The following is a 24,001-nucleotide window of genomic DNA, read 5'->3' as shown; positions in this document are numbered from 1 at the left end:
GGGAAGGATCCCAATTTAAATCAGAAATGACTAAATAACATCCTTGACTGGATCTATGAATAAATCTATGACTGGGTTTGGACAGTACTTGCTTTTTAGGCAAAACAATGAATGATGCAATCTGAAGCTGGTATTGTCATACATGATATGAATTGCATCATGTTATTCCTAGAAGTCATGGATGATGCAAGCATAACAAAGCTTACATCACTCTGCTGAACAAATTGCCCTATATCAGCTCTAGAAATCATAGTGTCGTGCTCTCTTATTTGTCAGTGTTTGATTTTTGCAAAGGGACACATTTCTGTTTAGCCAAAGTGAGCAGAGATGCCTCTAACTTGTGTGAACAGTGCAGATAACTTCTGCTAGGTTTGTGGTGAAGTGACTTTTGCATCACAAAAGCGCAGTATAATCACTATGGTTAAGAAAGTCTATCACCTTTATTTTGGCTGCAAAATTGGAGATCAGGACAAGAGGTGGACCCCACAGATATGCTGCAACACTTGTGCAACAAATCTTCACCAGTGGTTGAACAGGAAAAGGAAATCTATGCCTTTTGCAGTGCCAATGATTTGAAGAGAGCCAACAGATCATACCAGCAATTGTTACTTCTGCATGGTGCCTCCAGTTGGAAAAGGTGTGTCAAAGAAGAAAAAAGTGGACTGTGCATTATCCAAACATTCCATCAGCTATATGCCCAGTACCCCACGGAGAAGGACTGCTGGTTCCTGATGCACCAGAATCATTCTCACTTGAGTCAGACAAGGAAGAGGATGAAACTTCTAGTCCTGAACCATCAATGTCACAGGACCCACATTTTCTCCCATCCTCCTCCTCTGAACCACACCTCATAACCCAAGGTGAACTGAATGACCGTGTTAGGGATTTGGAACTACCCAAGAGTAAGGCAGAGCTGTTGGGCTTCAGACTACAGCAGTGGAATCTCCTGGCAGGTGATGTTAGGGTTTCCATGTTCCATGACCGTCAAAAGGATCTTGTCCCATTCTTCTTCATGGAAGGTGATCTTGTAGCCTGCAACAACATCGACGGTGTGATGGCAGCCCTCAACATCGTTCACGATCCAGATGAGTGAAGACTGTTCATTGTTTTGCCATCAATTCCAGTTGGTCATGCAGTCCATATGAAGGAAACCTATGACAACATGAAACAACTTTTGAGGTGCATAAACTATGACCAACGTCAGTGGCAGCTTTGTGGCGATTTGAAGGTTGTTGCTCTCTTGCTTGGTCTGCAGACTGGATACACAAAGTACTGCTGTTTTCTCTGTGAATGGGATAGTCGTGCAAGAGATTCCCACTACGTCAAGAAAGATTGGCCACTCCAACAGTCATTGGAGCCTGGGAGGAAATGTGTTCAGCATCCACCACTTGTTGAATCAAGGAAGCTTTTGTTACCACCCTTACACATCAAGCTGGGTCTGATGAAGAACTTTGTCCAGGCCATTTGCAAAACACAAGCAGCTTTCAAGTACCTCTGTGGAAAATTTCCAAGGTAAGTGAAGCTAAGATAAAGGAAGGTGTCTTTGTTGGTCTTCAGATTCGTGAACTTCTTCAAGATGATGCATTTGACCATGCACTGCGTGGCAAGGAAAAGACGGCATGGAAAGCCTTCCAGTTAGTGGCAATAAATTTTCTCGGAAACAACAAGGCAGACAACTACAGGTTGTTGGTGGAAAACCTCCTCAAGGCATACAAAAGCCTTGGTTGCAACATGTCACTAAAGATAAGTTTTTTGCACTCTCATCTAGATTTTTTTTCCCACCGAACTGCAGAGCAGTGAGCGACGAGCACGGCGAGCGATTTCACCAGGACATTGCAACAATGGAGAAACGCTATCAGGGCAAATGGAGCCCATCAATGCTTGCAGACTAGTGCTGGACAGTGACAAGAGATGCTCCATTTAATGAATACAAGAGACAAGCCAAGAAGCGCCGAGTAGACACTGAATAGGACTAAACTATGTACATAATAGTTTTTTGCCTTTTGTTTCATAATACATTTTATTTATATAACCCTTTTGCTGATTTTTAAAGTGTTACATAAACAGGACAGGTGAAATACTATCATGTAAAGCAACCATAAACACATGAAAAGACCTAGGTTTACAATTTATGATTAAAACTCTACTATCTACACAGTATACATAGACATAAAATGTAAAAACTTAAATATCTTAGGAACAGTAGCCAATCAGTTGTTTTAATTGTCATATTTGAATTCAGCACATCAAAATACATAATAAATAGCACATTTTATCTCTGAAGCAGACGACTTCTCAAAAATTGTAGACCAGTGTTACCAGTAGGTCCCATAATTTTTAGTGGATTCCGTTATTGAAGTCAGTAGTTGCTATTTAAAAGGAAGTAACTAGAAGAGAAATAGGTGTTTACACACCACTCTGAGTTACATTGATTGCTATTAACAAAGCAACTTCTGTCAAATTGTACTTTACAACTACCAGTGAAGAAGAGTACTAATTACGATTCACTCTATGTAGCTTGTATTTAGGTTTGGCAGAATTCAAATTTTAGATGTTTTTTTTTTGTTTTGTTTTGTTTCAATTTCAATGGATAATGCTGATATTTATTTTGAAACATTTTTTTATTAATTTAAATTTGCACAGCTGCAAGAAGTTATGGGGGATTCAGACAATTATTTAATGGTAGATGTTGAGATTCAAAAAATTTAAGCTTTATAACTGTTAAAACACAAATTGTTAACATGTGAAAATATACAAAGTAAATACCTTAAAACAAACTTAAATTCTCCAGCAGTCTTTTTTTGTCTATCTGCAAATTTCTATTATTGACGGAAATATTTTTTGCTCTGTGGGTGTGTGTGTGTGTGTGTGTGTGTGTGTGTGTGTGTGTGTGTGTGTACAATGACGTTGATATTAACAGATAAAAATCTAATCTTTCCAAACCTACTTGTATGACACATAGAAAAAAATTAGTATAAACTTGATTATTTTCCTTCAAATTATTATAAGAATACAAGGTTCTCAGTCAAAGTATAGTGGTAACTTGGGTACTGAGTGATATGCGCAAATACTGGCTTTTAATGTCATCACTGTATCAAAAGCATCTGTAAATGGTTGTCATATTAGGATATCAGTGCTACTTTTGTATTATACAGAAATCAAGTCTATAGGTGACCCACTTATGTTTTAATTTTTATAATACTTTTACATTACTTTCTGTGTTTAGTGTGTGTGTGTGCGCATGTAATACATCAAACCTTCATTTTTATTAGAAGGTGGTTAAGGGTTTAATTTTAATTGAACGTCTGTTTATTCAGTTAGACAGATTAAATGTTTTACTATTTATCTTGACTGATATCTGAGGGGAAATAAGAGGTGGGGTTTTTTTCCCCCTCCTCATTACTACCTAAAATCATAGGAAATGCCTAAAGACCTTATTAGGAGATGTCAGGATTAGAATGGTTTGAAAGCTTCCAGAGGAGCATGTCTTTATAAAGTGATTGCTTTGTGAATCATCTCACCTTCCACTTTACCATTGTATATTTTGCATTGGCCACTACAACAACAGTACATATGGAACAGTAATACTAGGGGAAGGAAAAATTGTCTTTGGCTTTCTTTAAATAATGTTTGGCAGCTGGAAGCAAAGAGGAGAGATGGCACCATGTGATCATCAATTTTTGATGAACCACTGGTGTCTGATGTGCCACAGTTTGGGAACCTATGTTTTCAAGTCATGTTAACATTGCAACTATGCTGAATATATTCTAGACCTAGGCTAATGCCTTTTTCAGAAAAAATAGTTTAATATGACTAGTGGGCCATGTATAACATGAGGCAAGATTTCTATATCCATGTATGAGGAAGGTTATTTTAGATTGCAAGATTTTCATAAGTATTTTAAAACTTTTCAAGGTGACCTCTTCAATATATTGCACAAAGTGATTTTAAAACGTGTAATATTTCAAGTGTTTTCTCATTTATACTTGCTTAACATTCCTAGAACCATTTTATATATAATATTGGAAATAAACATTTAATTGTTTTTTCTTTCTTTCACTTAACATTGTCACACTACTTCTGATTGCAGAGGGGTAGCTGGTGAGCTTCCTTTGCAGGTGTGCTATTTGAGGGAGGAGAAAAATTGATGTTATTGGACCCTCTGCTCTCAATTTGTTTTGAATAGGTCAATGAGTCTCTCTCTTTAGGTAATGCTTGGGAGCCCCCTTCCCCAAACTTTGGTTGTTAGGAAATGTCTTGCAGTGGGGAGAGGTATGTGATTTCCAGGAGTCATGGGTAAAGTTAGTGATTTTTCTCCTGGGAAGGGATCAGATTTTTAAGGGCAGAAAATGACATAATTGCCATGGACAGTTGATCAAAACATTTTTTTCCCTACCATTTATATAATATTTCCAGGGCATTGTTTATTTTTGGACTGTAAGAGGTATTACAATTTTACAATCTTCTTTTTTTTTTTTTTTAATAAATGACTAATTTGCTGCTAGGAGCCTTAAAATTTACTCACTCCAATGTCTTCTGCTTTTCATAGGTAAAGTTCATATTAATCAAAATAATCGTATGTAAGTTATTAATTAATCTGACCAGTAATGCTGCCAATGAACTTTGAGAACAAACCCCAACCTACCAGGAATCTTTCAGATTGCTAGGCTTTTTAATGAACGAATGCTTACCTTGTACATTAAATGAAGCTTTCTCCAAAGAGCTTCGATATTTATCTTTTTAAATACAGTGAAGAAAGAATTTGAACTTGTTAGTGGCCTTCTGAGAGGAAGAAGTACAAACCGAACATTTCTTGAAACTGCAAACTATGTTAAACTAAAATGGGTATAATCTACATATAAATTGGTTTTGGAACCTAAAGGGGCTGGATTTAGTATATGTATGTTCAGATTCTATCACATTGCTTAATGGATTAGATTTTATTAAGTACAATAAAACAGCATGAGATATTTTCAATAGAAAGCAAATTGAAGTGAAACCAGATAATTAATGACTACAGCTCTTTATTTCTGAACACTGCATAGAAATAAATAAACTTTACGTAATGCATGTGTATATATGGCACATGCAATCATAAAACACCATTACAACCCTTTCAACCCCAAAATAGCAAGTTTTGTTTCATTCAAACCCTTAACTTCTTATTAAAACATACTCCAATGTGTCCTTTTGTTCGTGTGTGCACACACAAATTACTTCATCATTTGCCCATATAAAAACTATAAACTCTTTAAGTTGTATTACAGTAAGTAAAATAAACCATGCTGTGACAGCCAACTGAATCTTCAAATATTGTTTCCAAAGAGCTTTATGAGAAAGCTTCAATGGGCATACATTCTCAGTTTTAACACAGATAGCAGCATGTAACTTTGCTGCTGATCTGGAAGGCCCTTAACTACTTGGATGTCAACCTATTGATCAGAAGAAGACATGTAGTAATAAGGTCCTCTAGGTAGTATAGTTAACAAAGTGGTTAGAATCCAGGTATGCATACATTTTACTTAAGACCAATGTGCACCTGGCTCAAATAAATGAGATGGAACCTGGAAAGGGGCTTGCTAACAACCAGAATTGCTTAGTATCGTTCATTATTTGGATTGCTTTAGAACAAACATATTGACTTCATGAAAGCACCTTCTAATGAGGTCCCAAGCCACTGTAAGAATTTCAAATTTGTAGTACTGAACATTTCAACGTCTGGGTAGTACATGTTGGGGGCTCAGACATCTTGCTGAGTTCACAGTTTGAATGCTCATGAATAGCCTGGCAAAAGTCTTTCAATTCACACACATTTACACTAGAAATGAAAAACTAAGAAAATATAGCACAAGACTATTGTACAAGAGATATTCTATTGGTCGCTGGTTAAACTGTAGCTTAGTTCTGTGCTGAAAAATTACCCCATAGGTATACTAGTTACTGTTTTAAATGTTGCATGGGATGATTTAATTATGTGACTCTTACACTAACCAAATTATTGGTAAAAAAATCTACAGTGAATGTATATCATGCTGATGTTCTGAACCAACTCAATGAAAATAAAATAGAACACATTCAAACTGTATATAGGGCAACAGCCTTCCACATTCCCTGATTAAAGTAGTACTCTTTCTGCATTGACTCATAATACACTGCTTTCTCCCCTAAATTCATACCTCCTTGTGCTGTGGTCTCCTCAGATCTCACAAGCATAAGTATGAATTGTATTTGTAGACCTCCAGTGAAAAACCCAGCTGTTACCAGAAGTCATACTGTAATACAATAAGTCAAATTCTTTCTTCTAGGTTATCAGTGAACCAATACCTCGGCATGGTGTTGTCACATTCAGTTCTTGCTATGCCCTAATCACCTGTGGTCATTAAAAATCAGACTCTTCACGTGAGAGTAGCAATATGAATCCTGATATGTCTATTTTCCTATTTTGGAGAAATTACATTTTACCTATCAAAACACCTCCTGTAGTTTCAATGGAAGGTACTAGTCTTTGCTTCCTAACTGTACCCATTGTACTGGTACATTTTTCTATTCTTAAATTATTGTCTTTTCAGTCCAAAGATGACTGGCTACAGTATTTTGGATTGTGGTTAGGTTTTTACATAGATACCACAACTATGGATGCTAACTCCCTTACGGAGTTAAGAATAAGCAGGGAAGACTAGCATCTTGTCATGTCAGGTTTCCTTTCCATTCCTCCCCCTAAGAAAAACTTTTTTTTTTTTAAACACAATGTGTGATGAGCATAGGGGAATGTGCCCACCTTAGTCACTCCTTGATGTGGATGTCTCCTCCATTTACTCAAACTTTTAGTCTTGGAATGTTGACCGTTCATTAACTTTCTGTGACTTCTCTGTACTACTAGCCACCTTGGTTGAGACCACAATTATTATCCTCAATCGCCGCCTCTTGCCTGCTACTCTTCTAAATGAGTCAAAACATCTCTCTCACACAAGAACTCTAGGAGGAGCTGAGGCAGAAAAATCAACTCTGGACCCAAACTGTCCCAAATCCAGGAGTTTAACCTTTTACAGAGACATTGGTGAAATCTTAGATTGAAACCGTTTAATGTTTGAGACTGTTTGAATTGTGACTTTTGGTTTGGACTCACCGGGCATAAATATGTTTGATTATTTCACTGCCATATGTAGAGATTCTTTAGTTTTCAGGTGCCAATAAACTCATCATTGCTACCACTGCTTGCCTTTCCCGCCCGTTTCATTTTACATACTATTTTCTTACTCAGACGTTCTGTTATAACAGCTGTTTTTGTAGGCGCTATCTGAAATATCACACATGGAAAACTCTTAAGTATAGAGAAGTGATCCTTTATCCACTATCATTATTTTTCTGACACCTTTAAATTTCTATCCTCTGCCAAAGTCTCCCATCATTAAAATAATAAGCACTGTTGACCCCTGAAATGAAGATCAATTGATGTGTTAGCTGTTGATCAACTTTGAATTTCATCTCTATTTCCACTGTGGTGATGTGAATTACATACTTGAAATGCATAGGAAAGTTTTCATAGAATCAAATGTTGTGGTTTTTTTTTCTATTAAGACAAAGTTGACTGCATTTTAAATTTTAAAAATATTTCTCAACTTTTTAAAAGGTTGAGTTTTTTGTTGTAGGTGAGAACTGTTATCCCTCTCTGCATAATATGTGGTATCATCTTTCCTTTTTCTCTAATCCAATCTGTCCGAGGGTCAAGAGACAATTATTTCTTTGTCTGTTTGTGGCAAATATGTTTTTATAGAACTTGACATAAAACTAAATTACCCATAAATGGGGAACTCAGTTTTACTGCAATACCTTTAATGCATTACAGTGAAAAGTGATGGTTCACATTTTTTGTGCAATAGGTATTTTTTTTTATTTGTTTGAGAGCTATGTATAAATTACCTTATACACTTTTGTGTTTCTGTAATACCACAGTGAGCAAAACAATGAGGTCAAGATGCACTTGACTTAAGAAAAAAGATCAAGTGTAGTCAGGGGGGAAAAGGGAAAAATAAAAAAAATAGGTCTCTAATATTGTTTGTATTACATTAGCACCTAGGATCATAGTCACTGTGCTAATGTAAAATAAAGACCTTGTCTATACTTGCCTGCACTTGCAGGTGGCAAATGGGGTGCATGTAGCTACACACTGCAGTGAAAGGTAGCCTGCGGCCACATTCACTGATGCATGTAGCTACACACAGTAATGGAATGCTCTGGCAACAGGGTGGTGGAGGCAGTGGGACGCTATGCTGCTAAAAACTGCAGTATTGATACAGGAGGCATTGCTTGGGCATGTAGAGAGTCTGTGTAGGGTGTCGGAGCCCTAGGGTTCAGGCACATAGGTCAGTACCTCACCTAAGCAGCGCCTCACCATCTATTCTGCTATTATTCTCATGTTAGCTGGGCATCCTATGTCTGTACTGTATACATTGCTGTTAACTGTAGACCTATCCAAACTCTGTCTTTGCCCCAAAGAGCTTATGTGTTCCTACAATGATGGGCTCTAATCTATATTACTTTCTACTGTAAATCATGTTTTATTTGAAGATAAATCATCCCCTCAAATTTGTCAGGTCATTCTTCAACCAAAGTATTTCTCCAATGTCTTAAAACCACTATTCTTGCATTGTATTAGAATTCTGCTAACTCTTTTCTGATCATAACTGTCCTTGGAAACACTAAAAAAATCTTGACTTTACTTACTGCTTGAAATTATTTGTAGATTTCTTCAGCGAATAGTTCTTGCTTTGTAGATTATTGAGGAACAGTTTTGTTGCAGATAAGTAAATTTTGAAATCTTGTCCTGTCTTGTTTACTTAAGATTATTTTAAAATCAGTTTTCAATGTTGTATGTAGCTAGCCAGCAACAATGACAGGAAAGGCAACAGTTCCACATCTGTTAATAGTTTTGGAATGTATTTCTTCAATCCTTCTGTAGTTTTTCAATTTATATTTAACATCTCCAGTTTGGTACAACCATAAGAGTTTTCCCTTAGCTAGAGAACTTAGTTGCATTGTATGTAAGAGAGCAGTATGACTGCTCAGAGCTCCAGTATGAAACTGTACAAAAACCTGAGTCTCTGGATTAAGTTTAGAAGTGTGAGCAACAAGGGTGATGTCGTGGTGGGAGTCTGCTATAGACCACCAGACCAGGGGGATGAGGTGGACAAGGCTTTCTTCGGGCAACTAACAGAAGTTACTAGATCACAGGCTCTGGTTCTCATTTCAATCACCCGAATATCTGCTGGGAGAGCAATACAGCAGTGCACAGACAATCCAGGAAGTTTTTGGAAAGCGTAGGGGACAATTTCCTGGTGCAAGAGCTGGAGGAAACAACTAGGGGCAGAGCTCTTCTTGACCTGCTGCTCACAAACAGGGAAAAAATAGTAGGGGAAGTAAAAGTGGAAGGGAACCTGGGAGGCAGTGACCATGAGATGGTCGAGTTCAGGATCCTGACACAAGGAAGAAAGGAGAGCAGCAGAATACGAACCCTGGACTTCAGAACAGCAGACTTTGACTCCCTCAGGGAACTGATGGGCAGGATCCCCTGGGAGAATAACATGAGGAGGAAAGGAGTCCAGGAGAGCTGGCTGTATTTTAAAGAATCCTTATTGAGGTTGCAGGAACAAACCATCCTGATGTGTAGAAAGAATAGTAAATATGGCAGGCGACCAGCTTGGCTTAACAGTGCAATCCTTGATGATCTTAAACACAAAAAAAGCTTATAAAAAGTGGAAGATTGGACAAATGACCAGGGAGGAGTATAAACATATTGTTCAAGCATGCAGGAGTGAAATCAGGAAGGCCAAATAACACCTGGAGTTGCAGCTAGCAAGGGATGTTAAGAGTAACAAGAAGGGTTTCTACAGCTATGTTAGCAACAAGAAGGTCAGGGAAAGTTTGGGCACCTTACTGAATGGGGGAAGCAACCTAGTGACAGAGGATGTGGAAAAAGCTAATGTACTCAATGCTTTTTTTTTTTTTTTTTTTTTTTGCCTCTGTCTCAAGTTAAGCTGAAGCAAGCTAAGTAACTCTGACTGATTCAATGTGGTATGTCTATAATGAAGACATACCCTAGTGGGCAAACCTCTGTGCAAGAGGAATATTCTTCAGCATGTTAATGTCTGTCAATATCAACCACACAGTTAACAGGTGTTCTTTGTACAAACGACAGCATACCAAATAACACTATTAACTCAACTATTACTGTGTTGTAACTAATTGCAAATGCTGAATTTTTAAATGATGTTTGTGGTGATAGCCATATTGCATTGAGGTATCCTGCAATTTTAATATCCCTTGGTCATTAAAAGCTAATAGCCCTAGTAGACATTAGGAACTGAATCTTTTATTTTGTTGTGTCCACTGGAAGAGTTGATATTTCTGTTTGTGTCCTATATCGTCTATCCTCTAGTTACTCTACATTTCTGTACAAACTTATTCAGTGAAAAACACATTGCACTTGAGTTGCAAGCTGTTAGATTGCGGACAGTATTTCAATGCACTGCAGTTCATGCAGCCACCTAGACCAAAGCTGATTATCTTTGAATGAGACCATGTATACATGGTTACATGGAGGAAGAAGCATAGCCTTATCCAGCTGACCCAATGATGAAACAGAGAAGCTCAAGAGGGAATCTTGTCCAGTTGATTAAAGATGGTTGGACAAATTTTCCAGAGGCAGACGATGGAAGAGAGGGGGCAGAGAAACATGATGTACTGGGATAGGGAGTGGACAAGAGGTCATGGGGCATTTCCCAATAGTTGTTGTTCTGCACTTACCCCATAACGCTTATATTTGTCACCGTTAATCTCTGTGTAGATTTTTTTCACTTTAGATGTTGTAGTGTGGTGAGTTGAACAACGGAAAGAAGAGCCAGGTTTCAAGAGAGACTTAATTTAGTGTGACCCCAAGGGCTCAGGCTTATGGCAGGCAGTTACTACAAACACATACCTCTCAGCATGTAACATTGGCCTATATACATGCTCATAATCTCCCTGCCTCATACCTTACTGCTAATGAAAGAGATGTGGTGTTAAAGCTTTTCCTTGTTTCCTTTTACTTCGTTAACTAGTCAAATGGTGTCGTCATTTGGTTTCTGCACTGTTTTTTACTGCTGTTATGTTTGTCTTGTTATTCCTGCTTCTTCTACTACCCATAAACTTCCACCTTTTTCCCTTCAGTTGCATACTCACCTTAGATGACCTTTATAGATAATCAGCTATTTCTTAGCTACTCTTGTGTAACAACCAAGTACATCACAAAATGCTCTTTTGTGGTTACAGAAGTAACAAAAGTAGCCAAAATGTGTGACCATCTGATCACTTGGGCAAAACTCCTGGAGAATTTAAGAAAATTAAGATTGTAAAACTGAAGATTTGAAGAAGTTCTGGTAAATGTAAAAGATCTAGAGGTTCTCTTCTGAAGAAGCCTTTTTAAAAAACAAAACAAAAACAAATCACTGTTAAATATAGGAGTGAGCATAAGAAAATGAGAGCTGACTTTTACCACTTTTTGTTTCTACCTGTTCTCTACTTCAATAAAGGAAGTACTTCTTTTCAACTAATCTGATTTTACAGGTCCTGTAGCAGGGTATACACGATGTAACTGAGTCTAATTTTTTAGGTCATCTTTACCCTTTGGGAGGAAAGTGAGCATATTATGTCTTTGAATTAAAATGTGAGAGTGATGTACTCTTCAGATCCCATAATAGAGTTTATTTACAAATGAAAAACTTTCTTAAAAATGAGAGAGGATATTGAACAGAAATATTTGATGTATCTTTACAATCTTAAACATTGCTATAAATTATGTGAGAGATTAAATTGTATGCTGAGATTATACTTGTGTTTAAAAACAAACAAAATATACTTGATAAGGTTCCACAAATAACCTTAATTCAGCCCTTATCCTGCTTTAGCACCTATCTGTGTAACAGACTGCCTACCCTAAGTATTTTAATTATAGTTAGGGTTCAAATACTTATAAAGTCTTTGTCTTCTATCTGACATTGATATGGCCTTCTGAAACTGTGGAGGTGGAATTAATAAAATAATGTACTCTGTGTTGCTTGGACTCAGAACAGAATATTGCATTCACTTAAATATTTTTAGTGCCTAGAACTACCAAAAAATAAAGCTTAAAATGTGAACTCTTATCTGATGCAATGTTGCCTTTCTGAAACAATAGATTTAAGAAATGTATGAATATTTCCATATACAGTACTAGAACTTTAACATTCCACAAACCTGGATGACATTTCCTTTCTCAAGGGATAAGCCATTAAATCACTAAATTCTTTTGAACAGACATACTACTTGCAGGACAGGTAGAATTTTAAGGTACTCTGGTTGAAATCCTAGCCCCACTGAACTTAATCACAAAACTTTCTTACTTTAATGGGGCCAGAGTTTCACACTCTAATATTTATCTCAATGAGCTATTGTCTCTCAAACCCAAACTTCCAGCTTTATTCTTTCCACATGCAATAACATTTATGCATTGTCAATATACAATAAAAATTGAAAATATGGAGCAGACTGAGTGAATTTTATTAAGTGAATAACTATATATTTTAATATTAAGTGAATAACCACTGTACTTGATTGTATTATTCACTGTGTTCAGTCCATTTCAAATTTAATTTGGTTAAAGGGCCTGGAAAAATACCTGATGCTGGTACAGAACATCTAGTCTCTCATTACAGTGCCACACATCTGAAACCTATCTTTCTGTATAATGTATGGAGCCTTGATAGTAGGTAAGGTCACTTACAAGTTTGTTTTGAAGAATGAGATTGGGTACATGACACTTCTCTCCATCTCCTATTTTTACCACAGGTTGGCTTATAAGATCCAGTTTAATTTTAACCATATGCCTAAATCCAGTGGAAGTAAAGGTTAAAGTTAAGCATGTGCTCTAGTCAGTTGGAGTAATAGTGCATATCTACTTTGTCTGAAAGTGGATGATTCTCAGACCCAACTGGAAGAGACAATAAAATAAGTAGTGGCATTGGTACCATTTTAGAGAAGGTGGTGGAATGGTAAGGAATGTTAATAGTGCACGTGTTTGGAGACTATTTGGAGACTGAGCTGTGAAGCTATTATGTCTTCACTATCATAGGAAGGTAGTTTTGAATGGATTTATCCCCCACCAAGATGGATAAATAAAAATGGAAAATTTTTATAACCCATTCATAAGCTGACCCTATAATTCAGGGGTCAGCAAATTTGGCTCCCGGGCCATCAGGATAAGCTGCTGGTGGTCAGAGATGGTTTGTTTACCTCGAGCGTCCACAGGCACAGAGGTAAACCTAAGTAAATAAAGTGTCCTGGTGTGCCAGCTGCTTAACCTGACGGGCTGGACAGCAACTGGTGGGGAAACTTTTTTTGGGGGGGGAGAAGCTGGGGGTCAGGGGAGTAACCCCTGTGACTACCCCCCACATGACCCCACCCCTAGCCCGGATCCCCACACTCTCCCCATCCCATCCCTTCCCACCTTATCTGGGGAGGGCCAGGAGAAGATGTCTCTGACCTGTCTGGAGCTGCTCTGGCAGGCTAGACCAGGCGGCATGGCCGCAGCGTGCTCTGGCATCCGAGCGGCACGGCTGCAGCCTGCTAGCCCCAGAGCTGCAGCTGCTTTTGAGGCTGGGGGGAGAGCAGCATGGCCAGAAGCCGAGGACTCTGGCCCTGCCTCTTCCCTTCTGTCTCTGCTGGCTGCGCTGCCTCGCCTTGCTCCCCCTGTTGGGGGGAGGGGCTGTGTCCCACCTCTCCCTCTCTATACCCGTTCATAAGCCGACCCCCGTCTCTGGTGCTTCCCTTTTTTACTAAAAAAAATCGGCTTATGAACGAGTATATACAGTACATCATTCAGGAGTGTGATGTAGTCATACTGACCTAATCCTCCCCCTGCCCCACCCCCACATAGTTAATCCACCTCCCCGAGAGGCAGTAGCTATGTCAACGGAAGAAGCTGTCCCATTGATGCAGAAGTGTCTTCACTAAAGCGATACAGTGACACAGCTGCACCATTGCATCTGTGCCCCTACAGCATTGTACGTGAAGACAAGCCCTGAGGAAATTCCCAGACCTGAAGAAGTGCTCTGTGTAAGCTCAAAAGCTTGTCTGTCCCACCAATAAACATAAGATATTACCTCACCCATCTCATCTCTGTTGAATCCTGGGACCCACAGAGCAGCAACAACTCTGCTTACCTCCTATCCTGCAAAATCTGCAAATTGCTTTACTCTTACTGTGCTACACCTTACCCCAGCTCTGTTTGTATGCTTAACAACAAAAGCACACTGTGCAAGGACTGAAGACTTGGCATGCAACTGTTTTTTTTTATTATTTGTCAGCTTGACTGAAATTCTTTTTGGGTGATACTCTTAGTCTTGCCTAAAGACAATCCTGCTCTGACAAAATCCTCCCCAAAACTGAGTCTCAGTGAAAAGAGCCTATCTAAATGTATAACAGGAGTACTTGTGGCACCTTAGAGACTAACAAATTTATTAGAGCATAAGCTTTCGTGTAATATTGTTTTTCTTCAAACATTAATATTGTGATATTAAAAAAAAACAACTCTGTCTTTATGAAGGATAATAAATAACCCACTTCCATTTCCTTTTCTTGCTGTTTTTATTCAGGATGAGTGCCTCCATGTTGATTTTAGGAATATCTTGACTAAAAGTAGTCCCTGGAGCTTTCCTTATTTCAAGCTACCACTCATTTCTGGTGGGATTTCAATCAGGCAGCTGGTGTTCTGTAAACACCACTAAGCACGCTGCTAATAAATATCTCCACTGATGCCTTGTGCTACCCTCAATCTATTTGCTGTACCCACCTGTTCCCTTGTCATACTTGGATTTCAAGACATTTGGGACAGGGACTGTCAACTTATGACGTGTTTGCATAATGCCTAACATAACCGGGCTGGAGATTTTATGTGCTTCCACAGCATAAATAATGATAATTCAGTGAAGTCTTTGCTTATTAAATGGAAGCAGTAATGTTCACTCTGGCATATAAAATTAATCAAGATAGCGAAGTCCAAAGCGGACTGTGAACAATTACAAAGCAATCTCAAAAATTTGGGTGACCGGGCAACAAAATAGTAGATGCAATTCAACAATAAGTGCAAAAGCAATGCACACTGGAAAAAATAATTCCAACTATGCATATATGATGTTTCAAATGAGCTACCACTCAAGAAAGATCTTGGAGTAATCATAAAATCATAGAAATTTAAATCTAGACATCTAGTTTAGTTCCCTGTATTGAAGCAGGACTAAATATTATAAGACCATCCCTGACAGGTATTTCTCTAACCAGCTTCTTTAAAACCTCCACATCCTCACTAGATAATTTATTCCAGTGCTTAGGTTCCCTTACAGTTAGGATATTTTTCCTAATTCCTAACCTAAATCTTGCTGCAATTTAAGCCAACCTTTTACATATTGAAGACTATGTTCCCACTCAGTCTTTTTTTTCTCCAGACTAAAACTTTTTGTCTTTCATTATAGCTCATATTTTCTAGACCTTTAATCATTTTTGTTGCTCTCCTCTGCTCTGTTGATTTTTCTCAAATTTGTCCACATCTTTCCCACACGTGGTTTCCAGAACGGGACACATTACTCCAGTTGAGGCTTTATCAGTGCTGAGTAGAGAGGAAAAATTATTCCAACATCCAGTGGTAGAGAAAGATGAAGTCCTCCCAGAGACACCATCCATGCATCCTTCTCCAGGATTTCTGTCTCTGCCCTTGATTGGAAGGAGTATTGAGAACACCACATGCACTCCTAACTCTTTTACCATCACTCAGAGCTTTTTAGTCACTTTTGATCTACTCAGGGTCCTTCTGCGAGAATCTAGGGAGTAGGACCTAGGTCTGCAGAGAGTGGGACAGCTAATATTCCCACAGTACCACCAGGAGGCCATGCAGAGGCACAGATAAGAAGCACTATGGAGAGTATGCACTGCAGGAAGTACTGCCCAAGAGACCTAGCGTGACAGTACCCTGCAGCTCTCTGATTAACCCCAGGGATTGATCCAGGAAGCTGTCTGAGCAACCACATAAACTTCGGCCTGCTGCAATGCCAGAATTTGCCTTGTCTCCTGATCTCCAGTCTCACTTCAGTCTGACTGTCGCTGATTCCAGTCTCTCTATTCAAACGTGGTACTACCTCTTGCCTCCAGTTTCCGATCCTGGCCTGACTCTGACCCTGACTCTTATTTACAGGACCTCGCCCAGGTGATTCCTCCAACTCCTGCCTGGCAACTACTGTTCTTGATGGGCACAAATGTGTGAAATTTGTTGGTCAACTGGAATCTGCATTTTAGGTGAATATACATTTAGTCCAAAAATATTCACCCAGCCCTACACTTAAAATATTGCAGTTACTATTTTAAACACCTGAGTTTGTTTTTGAATAATGTTTTTAAGTTAAAAAAATTCTACATATCTTTAAAGTGTTTTTTTTTCTCCATATACAAAAAGAAAACATAACCTCTTGGTAAACTTGGTATTAGACAACAATACCTGGTGGTAGTCCTGCAAACCATCCCAATACACTAGTACTTTGGTATCTTTTAGTGATTAATCTTGTCAATGATAAGGACTGTCTGCTTTGCTTGACAGTCAGTTTATCTTTTCAGTAAATGCATTTTCTCTTTTGGAAAATTGACAAGGAGAACATCCCTCGTAGCTAATGGCTGTTATCACTCCAGCTTTACAGATGATAGATTTTCTTCTAAATACCCTCAAGGGTGATATTTGCTGTCAGTGTCTACCTTGCTGCCATCCCCTGAATTGGGATATGGCTGATAAAATTATCCCAGTGTAACACTGGAAGTTTCTTTTCTGTCTTTCAGATAATAGTTTAAATTGTTTTGAGGGTGACACCATATGTAGAGCAGACAGTAATGTAAGCCAAGTGCTCTACATGAAATTGTTAAATTTATGAAAATGGGAATCTCTTAAAAAGTACAGTATGTGTTGGAATCTGTTTTCCTTCTCAAATATAGAATGGGAATTTCCCTTACAAGCTACATTTGTAGCATTGTCTCTTGTTTTTTTATTTATACCTCTAGTGACTTGGGAACTGAAGTAGTGAAGAATGGTTTGTTCTAATTTTAATACAAATAATCAAACAGTCTTTCCTGTTAGCCTGTCAATACATTTCAAAAATCCAGAAAGAGTTCAATTTTCCCTTGTGACATGATCACCAGTACAGTAGTGCCCAAAAATTCAAATGGACAAATGTACACGTATTCATCATAGTTCAACTTAGCATCAGAATCAAATGAGGGGAAGACATTGTTTGTTGTGGCGATGCACCAAGCCCTTCCATTTGTTTTATGGGTAGATAAGAATGGCACAAATCTATATTTTAAAATACAAAAACTTAAAAAATGGGTTGAGCTCTTTCTTTGGCCAAAGAGATCTTGGATGATGATAATACTTTAAATTGTATAGAAGTTTCAAAGTGCTTTGCTAACATTACTGAGTTTAGCCTTTCAACAGTCTCCATAATTAGTAATACCCTCCTATTACTGATGGGTTCCTAAAGCCAAAGGACTTTACCAAAATATGCCAGGAAACTTGTGGCATAGGAAAAAACCCAGGTCACCTGCCTTTCAGATCCATACCTTGCACAAGATCACCCTTCCTCAATGGGAGGTGCATATGACTATTTAAAAGTTGAACTCTTGCCCCTTGTGGTGGGTAAAGATCAGCAGGGATATTTGGGCCCACTATGAAAGAGGACTACTAGCATTTCCGTTTCTGAAGAGAAGGTGTCTGGAGAGGGTGGTAAAGCGTCTGCTCAAGAAACCATCTCTTAGCATTTTCAGCCTCCTCAGCATCTAAGTTTGCAGAAAAGCTCTATAGAACTTAACAGAAAAATACGTTTAGTATCATTTTCTTAATGTTCTTATAGAATGCAGAAGAGAATTGTATTCCTTTTTATATAGTATTTTGTAGGATGATTAAGAAAAAGTTTATAGAAAGGATATGTATTTTTCTATCAAATTCTTAATAATCATGTTAAATACCATTCCCTCACCCAAATGTGGATATGTATGATACAAGTATCATGACTTTGTGAATGAAGCCCAGGGCTGGGAGCCAGAACAAATATTTCTAAATTGGTATTGATATTGTACAGGCCTTGAATCGTGATCCTGTGAGAACTCACTACCCAACTGGTTTCACTGAAGTCAAATGTGGACCTGATCTTGCAAATGCTTACAGCAGAAATAATGCTTAACCTCAAAACAGTTCCCCCATTAACTTCAGTGGAATTAATCACAGTAGGAAGTGCTACACCTGGTAGTAAGCATTTGCAAGTTGACAATATACTTCAGCACTGAGCTTGAGCCGAGTTGAGCATCTGATACTTTTCTGCTAACAGTCAAAAATGAGAAATTACAGTAGTCATTTGAATGACAGCAATCATTTTATCTGCAAATTTCCTGTGCATTTTGTTTGACTGTTGCAAATATGCCAGTTGCTGATCAAATGATTTTACCAGCCTATGAGGTCTGGTCTCCCACTGAGCATATACATAACTTCCATTAATGATGATGAGAGTTCCAATGCACATCAAAGAAAAATAACCTCTTGTGTGTATTGGTTCTGACAGCACAGATTAGGAGAGGGGAAATTCTACCTTTGCATTCTTTAAATGATTTAAATACTGAAACTACTTTGAATGAAATCAAATGAGTTTGAAACTGATATGGAATTTATTGGAAATATAAACTTGGCAATAAAATTACCTTGAAAGCACAGAAATGAATAAAGATTGCAACAAAATAACTGCAGAAATAAGAAATAACAAAATAAAATAGTGTGAGAGATACAGTGTTCTTAATGGCTGTATGCAATTCACAAATATTGTCCAGATATTGCCATATAAATTGCTGTAGATAACTTAGGTTTTACATTTCCTGTTATCTAAAGGAAAAAACACAGGTTCATCTAAAAATACCCTTCTCCTGAGGCTTACATCTATAAGAGTACTGGGAGTGGTTTGTTACCCCTTGCAGTATGAAAAGCAATTGGATCATTCCCCTGTCAAATAATTTTTACGTCACCATTTTTGAAGGCATAGAACCTGACCCTCGGAAAGACATTCAGAAATACACAAAAATAGCATAATTGACCATTTTAAGCTTTGTATCACGAGTAACCTATGTAAAATTGGAGGAAATTCCCTGCAGAATTTGGCACTCAAACGCTTGCCATCTTATTTGGATGACTTTGTGCAGTTAAACCTTGGCTTTACTGAATGAAATAGCATTTCATGTGCAAAACTCCAAAGCCACATTTCACTGGCAAACAGAAGAACTTTCTCTGCAATGGGTTAACTTGTTTCTTCATTAAAACCCCAAACTCTCAGTTTTGTGAGTATTTGACAAACATTTGTCACCATTACTATAGGATGGAAGGGGGCTGTAGTACAGAGAGCCTGAGACATGGGGCCTGATAGAAAAGGCCTAGTATAAGGTCTGAAGCCCAAACAGAATCAGGCCCTACCTTGTTACAAAGAAAATGCTTGCTTGCAGGTTTTGATACATGAACTTGGCAAGAACAGGGCTGGCATTGCAAAAACACAAGCACTCCTAGGCACTAAGTATTCATGTAAACACATTCCAGAAGGGTAGAATCACAGGGTTGCAGTGTAAACACACTCTCCAAAGTTGATACAAGGACATACTGAACCCTCTTAAAGATAAGATCAAGATGACTGGGTGATGAATAAGGATGTTTTGATCATTCCCAACAGGTACAAGGTAAAGGGTGACAACTAACCACATCAGAGAGGCAATGTATAACTTGTTTGTATGAGTGTATAAAAGAGGGATCTCAGACAGAGTGTCTTTGTCCAGTTGAGGAGGGAATGCAAAGTCCCACCATTCACTGAGCTAAGCTCATTCTCACAGGCATACCTGTGCTTGTGTAACTGTAGACATTGATCTGGGGAGCTGGTACTGTGCTTTGCTGGCAATAAACCTGGCTGAGCACCTTCACTACATTACCGAGTCAGGTCTTTTGGGGCAGTTTCAATCGGAACCTGCTGTATGGGCTATCGGGCCAGAGCCAATGCAGCATGCAGACAGAACACACACCCCAACAACAACTGATGATGGTGTGACATTCTGTACCTCAGGGGAACACCCTGCACCCCCATGTTCATTCTTATAATACGATTGTGTGATATCTAATGCAAAGTTTGTCATGTTGGGTGTCTTCGGAAGGCTCATGATGTACTGAGCATTGTTGTTATAGTAATGTTATAAGCTGTAATTTCATGTATATAGTTATGAGGTTGAAGATGTGTCCTCATGGCTTAAAACAAGCCCAGGTAAAAACTCTCTAGAAGCAGAGGGATAGTTCACACCTCATCAGGGCATGTATGGGACAAACCCAGCCCAGCCTCACAGGAACAAAGGACACTGGCCTAGGCAACAACAAAGGATTTGTTGTACTCTCGAGTGAGTCACCCCCCTTCCTTTGGTCAGTTTGGGACTGCGATGAGGTAATGCTCACATGACTCTGAAGGGGGAGGGTGGGCAAAGCCAAGAGGGAAGAAAGGACATGATAAAAGGGAGAGAAGTTTGCCATGCTCTTCCTCTCTCTCTCACCTCCATCTCCACCACGAAGCTATTGAAGCACTGATCAAAAGGGAGACCCTGGCTGAAGGGCAACCAGCCAGCCTGTGGTGAGAAGCATCTAAGTTTGTGAGGGCACTGAAAGTGTTAAGATCAGCTTAGAATGTGTTTTGCTTTTTTCATTTGACCAAATCTGACTTGTTATGCTTAGATTTTAAGTGATTATAAATCAATCTTTGTAGTTACTAAATCTGTTTGTTTATTCTACCTGAAGCAGTGTGTTTGGTTTGAAGCATGTCAGAGGCCCCTCTTGGGATAACAAGCCTGGTACATATCCATTTCTTTGTTAAACTGATGAACTCATATAAGCTTGCAGTGTCCAGCGGGCATAACTGGACACTGGAAGACAAAGGTTCCTAGGGTTGTGTTTGGGACCAGAGATATTGGCGAGTGTCATTCGGTTGCACAATCCAAGAAGCAGCTTACATGCTAGAGGATGTGCATGAACAGCCCAGGAGTGGGGGTTCTCACAGCAGAGCAGGGTAAGGCTGGCTCCCAGAGTCAAGGATTGAAGAGACCTAGCAGATCACCGGTCCGGATAACACCAGAGGGGAACGTCACAGATGGGCAACTGTGAAGAGACAAGCAACAGAGGGTCCTGTGGCACTTTTAAGACTAACAGAAGTATTGGGAGCATAAGCTTTTGTGGGTAAGAACCTCACTTCTTCAGATGCAAGTAATGGAAATCTCCAGAGGCAGGTATAAATCAGTATGGAGATAACGAGGTTAGTTCAATCAGGGAGGGTGAGGTGCTCTTCTAGCAGTTGAGGTGTGAACACCAAGGGAGGAGAAACTGCTTCTGTAGTTGGATAGCCATTCACAGTCTTTGTTTAATCCTGATCTGATGGTGTCAAATTTGCAAATGAACTGGAGCTCAGCAGTTTCTCTTTGGAGTCTGGTCCTGAAGTTTTTTTGCTGTAAGATAGCTACCTTTACATCTGCTATTGTGTGGCCAGGGAAGTTGAAGTGTTCTCCTACAGGTTTTTGTATATTGCCATTCCTGATATCTGACTTGTGTCCATTTATCCTCTTGCGTAGTGACTGTCCAGTTTGGCCAATGTACAAAGCAGAGGGGCATTGCTGGCATATGATGGCATATATAACATTGGTGGACATGCAGGTGAATGAGCCGGTGATGTTGTAGCTGATCTGGTTAGGTCCTGTGATGGTGTTGCTGGTGTAGATATGTGGGCAGAGTTGGCATCGAGGTTTGTTACATGGGTTGGTTCCTGAGTTAGAGTTGTTATGGTGTGGTGCGTGGTTGCTGGTGAGAATATGCTTAAGGTTGGCAGGTTGTCTGTGGGCGAGGAATGGCCTGCCTCCCAAGGTCTGTGAAAGTGAGGGATCATTGTCCAGGATGGGTTGTAGATCACTGATGATGCGTTGGAGAGGTTTAAGCTGAGGACTGTAGGTGATGGCCAGTGGAGTTCTGTTGGTTTCTTTTTTGGGCCTGTCTTGTAGCAGGAGGCTTCTGGGTACACGTCTGGCTCTGTTGATTTGTTTCTTTATTTCCTTGTGTGGGTATCATAGTTTTGAGAATGCTCAGTGAAGATCTTGTAGGTGTTGGTCTCTGTCTGAGGGGTTGGAGCAGATGCGATTGTACCTCAGTGCTTGGCTGTAGACGATGGATCGTGTGGTGTGACCGGGGTGGAAGCTGGAGGCATGAAGGTAGGTGTAGCGGTCGGTGGGTTTTCGGTATAGGGTGGTGGTAATGTGACCATCGCTTATTTGTACAGTGGTGTCTAGGAAGTGGACCCCCCATGTAGATTGGTCCAGGCTGAGGTTGATGGTGGGGTGGAAGCTGTTGAAATCATGGTGGAATTCTTCCAGGGTCTCCTTCCCATGGGTCCAGATGATGAAGATGTCATCAATATAGCATAGGTAGAGAAGGGGCATGAGTGGACGAGAGCTGAGGAAGCGTTGTTCCAGGTCAGCCATAAAAATGTTGGCATATTGTGGGGCCATGCGGGTGCCCATAGCGGTGCCACTGGTCTGGAGGTATATATTGTCACCAAATTTAAAATAATTGTGCGTGAGGATAAAGTCACAGAGCTCAGCAATAAGTTGTGCTGTGTTCCTGTGTTAGTGTAGGGAGTGTCCTGAGTAGATGGTGCAGTTTCTTAGTGTATTCCTCAGTGGGATCTGAGGAAAGTGGCCTGTAGAATTTGGTATTGGAGAGTTGTCTGGCAGCCTCCTTCTGGTAGTCAGACCTGTTCATGATGACAACAGCACTTCCTTTATCAGCCTCTTTGATGATAATGTCAGGGTGGTTTCTGAGGCTGTGGATGGCATTGCGTTGTGCACGACTTAGGTTATGAGGCAAGTGATGTTGTTTTTCCACAATTTCTGCCTGTGCACATCGGCGGAAGCATTCTATGTATAGAATGTCATTTCGACCCGCAGGAGGGGTCCATGTGGAGTTCTTCTTCCTGTGTTGTTGGTGGGAGGGTATCTGTGTATCAGTGCGCTGTTCAGTGTTATCTTGAAAGTATTCTTTGAGTCGGAGGCGGCGAAAGTAGGCTTCCAGATCACCGCAGAACTGTATCATGTTCGTGGGGGTGCTGGGGCAAAAAGAGAGTCCCCGAGATAGGACAGACTCTTCTGCTGGGTTGAGTGTGTAGCTGGATAAATTGACGATATTGCTGGGTGAGGTAGGGGTACCCCTGTTGTGGCCCCATGTGGCAGGTAGGAGTTTAGACAGCTTACGGTCCTTTTTCCTTTGTAGAGAGGTAAAGTGTGTAATGTAGATCTCATGTCTTATTTTAGTAAAGTCCATTTGTGGGAGGGTTGGTTATTTATGAAAGTCTCCAGGTTGGAGAGGCTGTGAAGAGACAGTTTTCTAAAAAATATCCCACAAACTCTTGACCTAGTATTATGACAACTATTTTCTTAAAATAATCTCCATGCTCAGGATGCTCTAGTTGTTATGGCACTAACTTGGGATTCAAACCTACATTCAATTCCTTGCTCTGCCACAAACTTACTGTGTGATCTTGGTCACTGTGCCTCAGTTTCTTATCTGTAATATGTGGATAATAGTATTTTCCAACCTCCTAGGAAGGCCTACTAACTTTGATTGCCTCAAGTTGTGGTTGTCCAACATGAGCCATCTGTGGTCTGACTTTTTTCAGAGGTGCTGAGGACCCGTAGCAACAATATAATTGCTCAGAATAAAGTTCTTGACTTGTCCAACATCACATAAGGAAGTTGTTGGAGAGGTGAAGAACCCAGACTTCCTGAGTATGACTCTAAGACCTTTAATCACTAAAATTTTTTCACTTCCAGTAGCCCCTTCCTCATTCACACC

This window comes from Chrysemys picta, chromosome 3 (assembly GCF_011386835.1).
Source record: "Chrysemys picta bellii isolate R12L10 chromosome 3, ASM1138683v2, whole genome shotgun sequence".
Taxonomy (NCBI): Eukaryota; Metazoa; Chordata; order Testudines; family Emydidae; genus Chrysemys; species Chrysemys picta.
This window is presented reverse-complemented; position numbering follows the sequence as displayed.